At 55.8% G+C, this 7,470-nt stretch overlaps 1 long non-coding RNA gene across 1 annotated transcript; it reads right to left on the reverse strand.

Annotated features, from left to right (window-relative positions):
- Positions 1 to 658: 658 nt before the first annotated feature.
- On the reverse strand, positions 659 to 3,134 carry LOC128080292 (uncharacterized). The gene is made up of 2 exons (XR_008206582.1): positions 2,764 to 3,134; positions 659 to 1,804 (listed from the first exon to the last, which is right to left on the reverse strand). It is a non-coding gene; the product is annotated as an uncharacterized LOC128080292 (long non-coding RNA).
- Positions 3,135 to 7,470: the final 4,336 nt, after the last annotated feature.

The raw sequence follows: 7,470 nt of genomic DNA on the forward strand, positions 1-7,470 counted from the left end.
AGCGCCGGGACTTTCGCGGGCGCTGTACGGACGTAAACACGCCCGGGGGATGCCACTGAGCCAAGGCAATTCCCAAAGGTGGGCGGGGAGGAGGGGGAGAAGGTTAATAATAAAACCTCGAAGCAAAATATCCTCCTCCCGCGCTCGGAAACCCACCCTTAATCCTCCTCCTTCACACGTACCGCCCGGCGGTCGCAAACGCGCCCAGGAGAAACCTCCAAGCAGCGATGGGAAGGAAACGCGTTCTGCGCTCCTGCAGGCATAATCCCCTCTGCTGTAACGAGAGGCTTATCGACGCTTTGCATTTATTTTATTTTATTTCTTTATTTGGAATACAGTTGTTTTTTTGTGGTGGTTTTGGTTTTTTTTTGTTGTTTTTTTGGTTTTTTTTTTTTTCTGTTGTATTTTGTGGGCTCCAGAATACACGCCTTCGCCAGCGAATTCCAATCTTTTCCATTTCTAATTGGGCTTTGTTGCTTCAGACAACGGAGATTAACGCGGGGCTCCTGAACTATGCGTTCCCATTAACTGTAGCCAGAGGGTGCGGAGCCCGACTGGGGCTCCCCTCTGCCCCGCCACCGTGCACGTCTGCCTCTTCCCAGAGCACCCCACTCTCATTTTCCCCTCCCGAAGTTGCCGCTTTGATGATCCTATGGTAGAGCATTGATTACAAATTTATTCTCGGACTCTGTGTAAGTCTTTATATCTGCTATTAGAGCCATCTGGGAGCGATTAGGGTCTCCCTCCCCCGGCCCTGATGCCTCTATCTCGCGGCGCGGAGCAGAAGCTGCACTGACGTCACGCTGCCCGCAGCCATCCCCGCTCTGGGCGACATCCCGTCGGTGTTCTCCAGGCCCGGCCCGGCAGCGGTGCGGTGCCGTGCTCCGAGCCTGGGGGCTCCTTCGCCACCGCCGTGTGCTCCTTTGGCCCTGGGAGAAGCAAGAACAAAAGCCGCTGTTGCAGCCGGGCGCTCCCCCCGCTCCTCTCAGTCCCCGGCCCGGCGCTGGCTTTATCTTCGTCTCCCGGCGTGGATGCTCGCTTCCAAAGCAAACATCGGGCCAGGTAGATTTCCACCTTATGTCCCGGCAGCTGACCCCGAGGTGCAGCGCTTACGTGCGGGAAGCCGCAGGCTTCTTGCGAGCTGGGAAGTGGGCTGCTCCAGCTCCAAGTGCTGCTGCTGCCTGGAGATGGCCTTGCACCTGCTGATACGTCCCGCCGAGTCCTGGCACGCTGGGAGCCGGGCCCGCTCGAGGCGCAGGCGTTAGCCCTGGCTTTATCGTTAGGACTAGAGGGAATGGCCTCAAATTGTGTCAGGGAAGGTGCAGGTCAGATATTGGGAAAAAATTCTTCTCAGAAAGAGCGGTGATTCAGTGGCACAGGGTGCCCAGGGTGTGCTGGAGGCATCGTCCCTGGAGGTGTTTGAGAAACACGGAGATATGACACCGAGGGAAATGGTTTAGTGGCCGTTGTGGCGATGGGTTGGACAAGATGATCTTAGAGGTCTCTTCCAATCTTAATGATTCCACGATTCTATGACTCAGCGGGACCGACAGTGCCAAGCTTACTTTCCCAAACTTTTTACATTATTGTTCTGTACGTTTCGTGCCACTCTCTCCGCTCGTCTTCCCCCGAGGAGATGCCAGCAATACCTCTGTAAGGCGACCGGAGCCCTCGCCCGCTGTGCGCCGCAGCCACTGCTGCTGTCAGGGCGGGGCGGTGGGAGAGCGTTTGGAGCCGTCTGCAGAAACAGAGATAACGGCAGCCCCTCCGGCTGCAGGGTCACATTCTCTGAACAAAAAATTCCCTTTCCAGGAGAAAAAAAGAATAAAAAATTAAAATCCGCTCGCGTGATCCTAATAAAGAAATAAATTAATTAATTAAAACACGCACTTCCATTTATTTGTTCCAGCAAAATAAAATGAAATAAAACAAAACCCCCTAAGATTCGGCAACGCTCCGCTGTGTCTGTGTGTAATCTCGAAAGGAAAAGGAACATTTCCTTTGTGATTCGGTAATGCTGCGCTTCGCTTCCCATCGCACCCACCGGCACCCGGATTCGAGCAAGGAGTAGCGGTGCAAAACCAAAACAGTAAAAGGAAAGGAAAATATAACGCCATGGAACGAAGCCGAGCCGGAAAGCACCAGTAGATCCCAGTGTGGCACAGCGCGGCCGGGAGTGGCTGTGTGCGCAGAACAATGGGAGTGGAGCTCCCGTCCGCGCCGTGCGGCTCCCACCGATGGGTGCCGTGCAGAGGATGCGCGGACCCTGAGTTGCCCGAAGGATTCGGGAAAGAAAAAATATGGATGTATATTTTAATGCATAGCATAGAGGTGGTTTCCTGGCTGCGTACATTGAGAGAACATGTGGGGGTAACTGGAGGACGACTCTCCTATAGGGGTCCCTACTCGCATGCCATATGTGGCCATAGGCTAAAATAGCTGCGTATGGTGAGCTTTGAAATAGCCAAACAAGCGTGCAAACCCGTGGCAGCTTTCTAAAATGAGCCTAAAAGACAATGAAATGCTCTGCCAGAAAGTACAGGAGGCGGAAGAGATTAAAAATAATCATAAAATCGGTCCGCCCTCCACCCCCAGCCCAGCCCGGAGCCCACGGCCCCGCGGCTTTGTGGGTGCGCTGCTCGCAGGGGTACCACGCAACCGGGAGGGGGGCAGCGCAGTGAAACCGGGCCGGACTAGGGGATGCGAGCGGCCCGGCCCTGAGTCTGCCCCAATGCGGTTCTCATAGAGCCGCGCAGCAATTACCCGAAGCCGTAACAGTCTCTGAAATTATTCACTGAAGTCATTCTCGGCGATCTCACGGCGCCCTCGCTTACATGCACGACCTTTGCACCGGCAGGGCGTGCCATCGCCCCTCGCCCCGGCGGTGTGCTCCCAATAGCGGGAGGGGGTGCGGGGGTGCTGCCTCTCGCCCAGCTCGCAGTGTTCGGCTGCTCGGGGCTCGGCCGATTTCCCCCTTTTGGAGGAGGCGCGCGGTGCAGCCCGGTAGACACCCTGGGAGCGAGGAGGGTATTTTGGGGAGTTGCAGTGTTGTGCGGAAGATCATGTCTGTGCCCTGCGGTGCTGTCAGCAGTGACAGATCCCAGACGCGGCCGCTACTGTATGGCAGATTGAGTTTCTCAGCAGAAAACTCTCCCTCCCTCCCTCCCTCCTGAACGTCTTCAAAAACCTTCTCCAGATACTGCGGGTCACTTCGGCTCCAGCGGAGAGAGAAAAGGGGAAAAAACCTTCCCGGTCTCCCACTTTCTCTTCCTCCCGCCTGCTCTTCCTGGGGCGCGGGGGGGGTCATGTCTCACCATCCACCCCGCCCCCCTCCCCCTTCCCCCTCCGCCGGGGTGCTCTCAGCTCCCCGATCGCCTCCAGTGCGCTCAGAGCCCGCAGCGGGACGTCTTCTTCAGGTAAGAGGGAGGCGGCAGGGACGGGAGCATCACTGGGGCATCACTGGGGCAGGGGCGGCCTCCGGACGGCGTTTCGCTACCCGGGGAGGGTGAGGTGAGCCGGATGGGTCAGACGGTAAGAGGCTGCCGCTGGCCCGAGCATGGCCGGGAACGGGGAGAGCAACGGAGCGAGGCGGGATGCCCCCGGCTAGGCTCGGCCCTACCGATGTCTCAGTCTCTCGGCAGGGAGAGTGCAGAGCCAGCCGGAGCGGGATGAGGGACCCGCGGCTGCTGTCGGGTCTGCGGGTAGCAGGGGGGTGGGAGGGAAGGGAGAGGGGGTTAGGCAGAGCAGAAGGACGAGAGGGAGAGCGGGCGGGGCGCGAGGAGGACGGGCGGGGGGCTCCGTTCCTGGCACGGCCGCCGGGAACCCCCGCCTCCCTTTCCTCCGGTCTCCGCCGCTGCGGCGAGGAGCGCGGGCTGCAGCGCGGCTCCCGCGGAGCCCCCCCGGAGGCTCAGTGCCGTCTCAGCCCTCCGGCCAGGCGATCCCCGGGCACATGGCCTCCGCGACGGGGCGATCCCACCTCCCCCCCGCGTATGCCTCGTGTGAACGAGTCCTGCTATCCTCACTCGCTCTTGGCCTTTCCTGCCTCAGATGAAGTGAAAAGTTTTAATTCCACCGCTCGCCCAGCCCTCTCTCCTCTCTCTCTCTCTCTCTCTCCCCCTCCATTTTTTTTTTTTTTTCCCCCTTAAGCCCTTGCCTTTAGCAGAAGTGTAATTGTGACCCCGGCTGATCCGCAGAGCCTCCTGTTGGGAGCAGTTAGCTGTGGATGCATTAGGCCGAAAGACCTCCCAAGTGGCGGTGGCCTGGGTGTCACGGGCAGGGACTCTGCACATTGTCCGCTCCTTCCCATCAAAGTCCCCGGCACCGCGGAGCCGCAGTTCGGCAGAGAGGGAGAATAAGAAACAATCTCACCCCCTCCTCCCCCAGCCCCCTTTCCACCGACCTCGCAGCGCCGCGATCGTCCTTAGGACGCAGAAACGTAACGAACTTTTTCATAACTTCAGCTCCACGGTGTGATTTACATTTCCGGCCGCTCTGTCAGAGGGGCAGGAATTTACGGCGTGATAAAAACACGTTTACAGCACCAGAACATGCTCCGGTGGTGTCTCGGTGTGCAGGGAGATTTTAAAAGAGGACACACACGAGAAAGAAGTCCTTTCTTTGCCTTTTTCCACCGCGGCTTTCTGAGGAGACAAATGGGTTCAAACTGCAGTGTAGGCAAAAAGAGAGGTGGACGCGGGCAGAAGCGAACGTGGATGGAAGGGTGGGATCAGCCCCGGGCTTTTGTTTGTACGGCGTGTGATCTGTGGCCGCATTTCTCCCTTTTCTGCGCGTCTTTTGTTCCATGGTTGCTTCCATTTCCGTACGTTCGGGCCGAACCCCGCCTGTCCTGCCCCGCGGAGCTCTCCCGTTCGATTTTGGCTCCACTGTATTTGAACCATTTATTCTGCTTCGTAACTCACGTGCTCCCTGTTGCCGTCAGCCGAGAGGCTCTGGTGGCTTTTGCGAATCGGCAGCATCCTACGTTCAGCGCTAATGGTACCGACCCGATCCGGGCTGTGGGCACCAGAGGGCTCTCAGCACGTTAAGAAGATGTGAATTTGGCAAACAGTTAAGGATGGAAATGATCAAAGGACTCAAAAGGAAAAAAAAAAAAAAAAGAAAAAAAAGAGATGAATAAACCACACGCAGCAGTTGCTGTTTTCCTGACGTTGGTAATTATTTACACCTGATTCATAGTTTACTCCAGCCACGGTTTCAAATGCAAACCTTTAAAGAACTTAATTCTTTCCAGTGTTCTGGCATGGAGACGAAAGGAAAAAAGGAGAGCAGCGCGGAGAGGCGAGCGGAGGCTGTCCCGGGACGCTCCCGTGGGCTCCCGGCCGCACCGGGCCGCGCACCCAGACGGCCCTCCGCTGCTTTTGCTAAACGGGTCGCGCGGCTCGGCCTGACCCTGTGGCTACTGAATCTTTTTGAAGCCATTTTCTGCCGTTGCACGTGGTGTGGGTGAAGAGGGGTGGGACTTGGGCCCCATCTCACCCCGAGAGGCAGCCCCCGGGCTCTGTTCCCGCCCGGTGCCTGTCGTGTCGAGGGGACCTGTAACAAACACTCCCCGGACGCGTTTTTGTAACGCCCTGGAGTTCCCCCAGGTGACCCCCCATGAGGCACAGTGACGAGCTGCTGCTGCGCTGCGCTCCGGCTGCGGGAGTCGGAGCGCACAGGGCTGGGTGAGGGTATCGCCCTGCGTCACGGCGCTCAGCCCGCAGATCTCTGCGGGCGCTGCTCCCTTCCGGAGGGACACCTGGCGCGGCCGGCCGGCTGCTGGATGGAGAGAGCCGGGGGGTGGTTGGAGTGTGGCGACGGGAAAGGAGTATGGAGTCATTAAGGCTGGACGTATCGCGCTGGGTGCGAGGAGGTGAGGAAGCACATCGACTGCAACGCGTTTCTTTGTTGAGATCAATCTCTTCAGCCGTGCGCTCAGCGATACCGTTTTGTTTTGTTTTTCTGATGGACTACCGTGGAGACAGATGTCAATCCTGCGTTGTACTTTCAGTAAGTGCTGGCACCTCATTCTGTGTTTGGGGAACGAAGTGATTTCTGACCCGTGCAGCTCCACACACATACGCCATGCACGCATACACACACCGTACACACATACACACACCATATGTACAGATATACCCCGGCCGAGCAGTGCAGCTTATGAAGGACGGGCAGCGCAGTTTGCACCATAGCATCTCGTTAAAACTACCGAGAAAACAGAGGTTGAAACACGATAATTAATACACTCGGACCGAGTCTAAGCCTTATAAACATAGGAACGTTTAAAACCTCAGCATCTCTCTGTTGTTTCTTTTGGTTTTAAATAGACAAAGCTGTCGTTTTATTTCATAGTGCGTATACATGGACGCACGAACGTATGCCCCCGAAGAGAGCTCTGGCACCTGCTGAAAACTCCGGAGCAGGAGATCGCAGCACAAATGCTGTCTGCGTTTATGAACGCTGTTGGCGAACGGAATTTCTCAGCAGGAAAGCCTAGCTAAGCAAATGCGCTACGAAAATGTGCTGGAGGCTGAATTCATCGTCGAGCGGGACGAGAACCCGGTCGCATTCGCCCTGTGTTTCTCAGACTGGACACACCCGAATAGACCCTGGATTTTTTTTTTTTTTTTTTTTTTTTTTCCCTTAAAATCTTCAGGAAGGCTTTACTGAGCGCACTTGGCTTTATTTTTACTTGCTGAGTAGCGGGGGGGGAAGATGGGTAATATTAAAAGGGCTTGAGGGGAGAGACAGGGGAAAAAAAGAAGTATTTTTAAAAGGGAAAAAAAGGACCATTTTCCATATTGCAGATCCGGGGCCGCCCGGCTGCACGGAGCGGCTCCCCGTGTCCCCGTGTCGCGCTGCCATCCGCGGCAGCGGGGCTGAGGGAGCAGCGGTAATGGTTTTCCCCGCAGATGTGATCCCGGTGTTTAAAGGATCGAATCTCGTCTTCCAGGCGCAGCTGCGGGATGTTGTATCCTATCAATTCATAACAAGGAGGCATTCTGGAAAGCCTCGTAAGAATATTTATTTTAAAATGTGTGCTGAAAAGATATATGCCGGGGGGAGGGAGGGACAGGGTTGAGCGCCTTCAGTTTTGTTACAAAGCCAAAACGGCACAATTCGAGTTGTGAAACAAATGGTTTCCAGAGAACAGCTCTTTGCTCTTTCTTTTCCCTGCAGAAAGTTTGTTTGAAGTTCCCGGATTTTTAAATGTTAAATAATATTAATACCAAAAAGGAAAACTTCGGGCTTCTTGTTTTAATTTGGAAGGGCTGGCCTGTGCCGTTCTTTTCTTTTTTTTTCCTTCCTTCCTTCCTTCCTTCCTTCCTTCCTTCCTTCCTTCCTTCCTTCCTTCCTTCCTTCCTTCCTTCCTTCCTTCCTTCCTTCCTTCCTTCCTTCCTTCCTTCCTTCCTTCCTTCCTTCCTTCCTTCCTTCCTTCCTTCCTTCCTTCCTTCCTTCCCTCCTTCCTTC

Source organism: Tympanuchus pallidicinctus, unplaced genomic scaffold, assembly GCF_026119805.1.
Source record: "Tympanuchus pallidicinctus isolate F22 unplaced genomic scaffold, pur_lepc_1.0 scaffold2, whole genome shotgun sequence".
In the NCBI taxonomy this organism is placed as follows: Eukaryota; Metazoa; Chordata; class Aves; order Galliformes; family Phasianidae; genus Tympanuchus; species Tympanuchus pallidicinctus.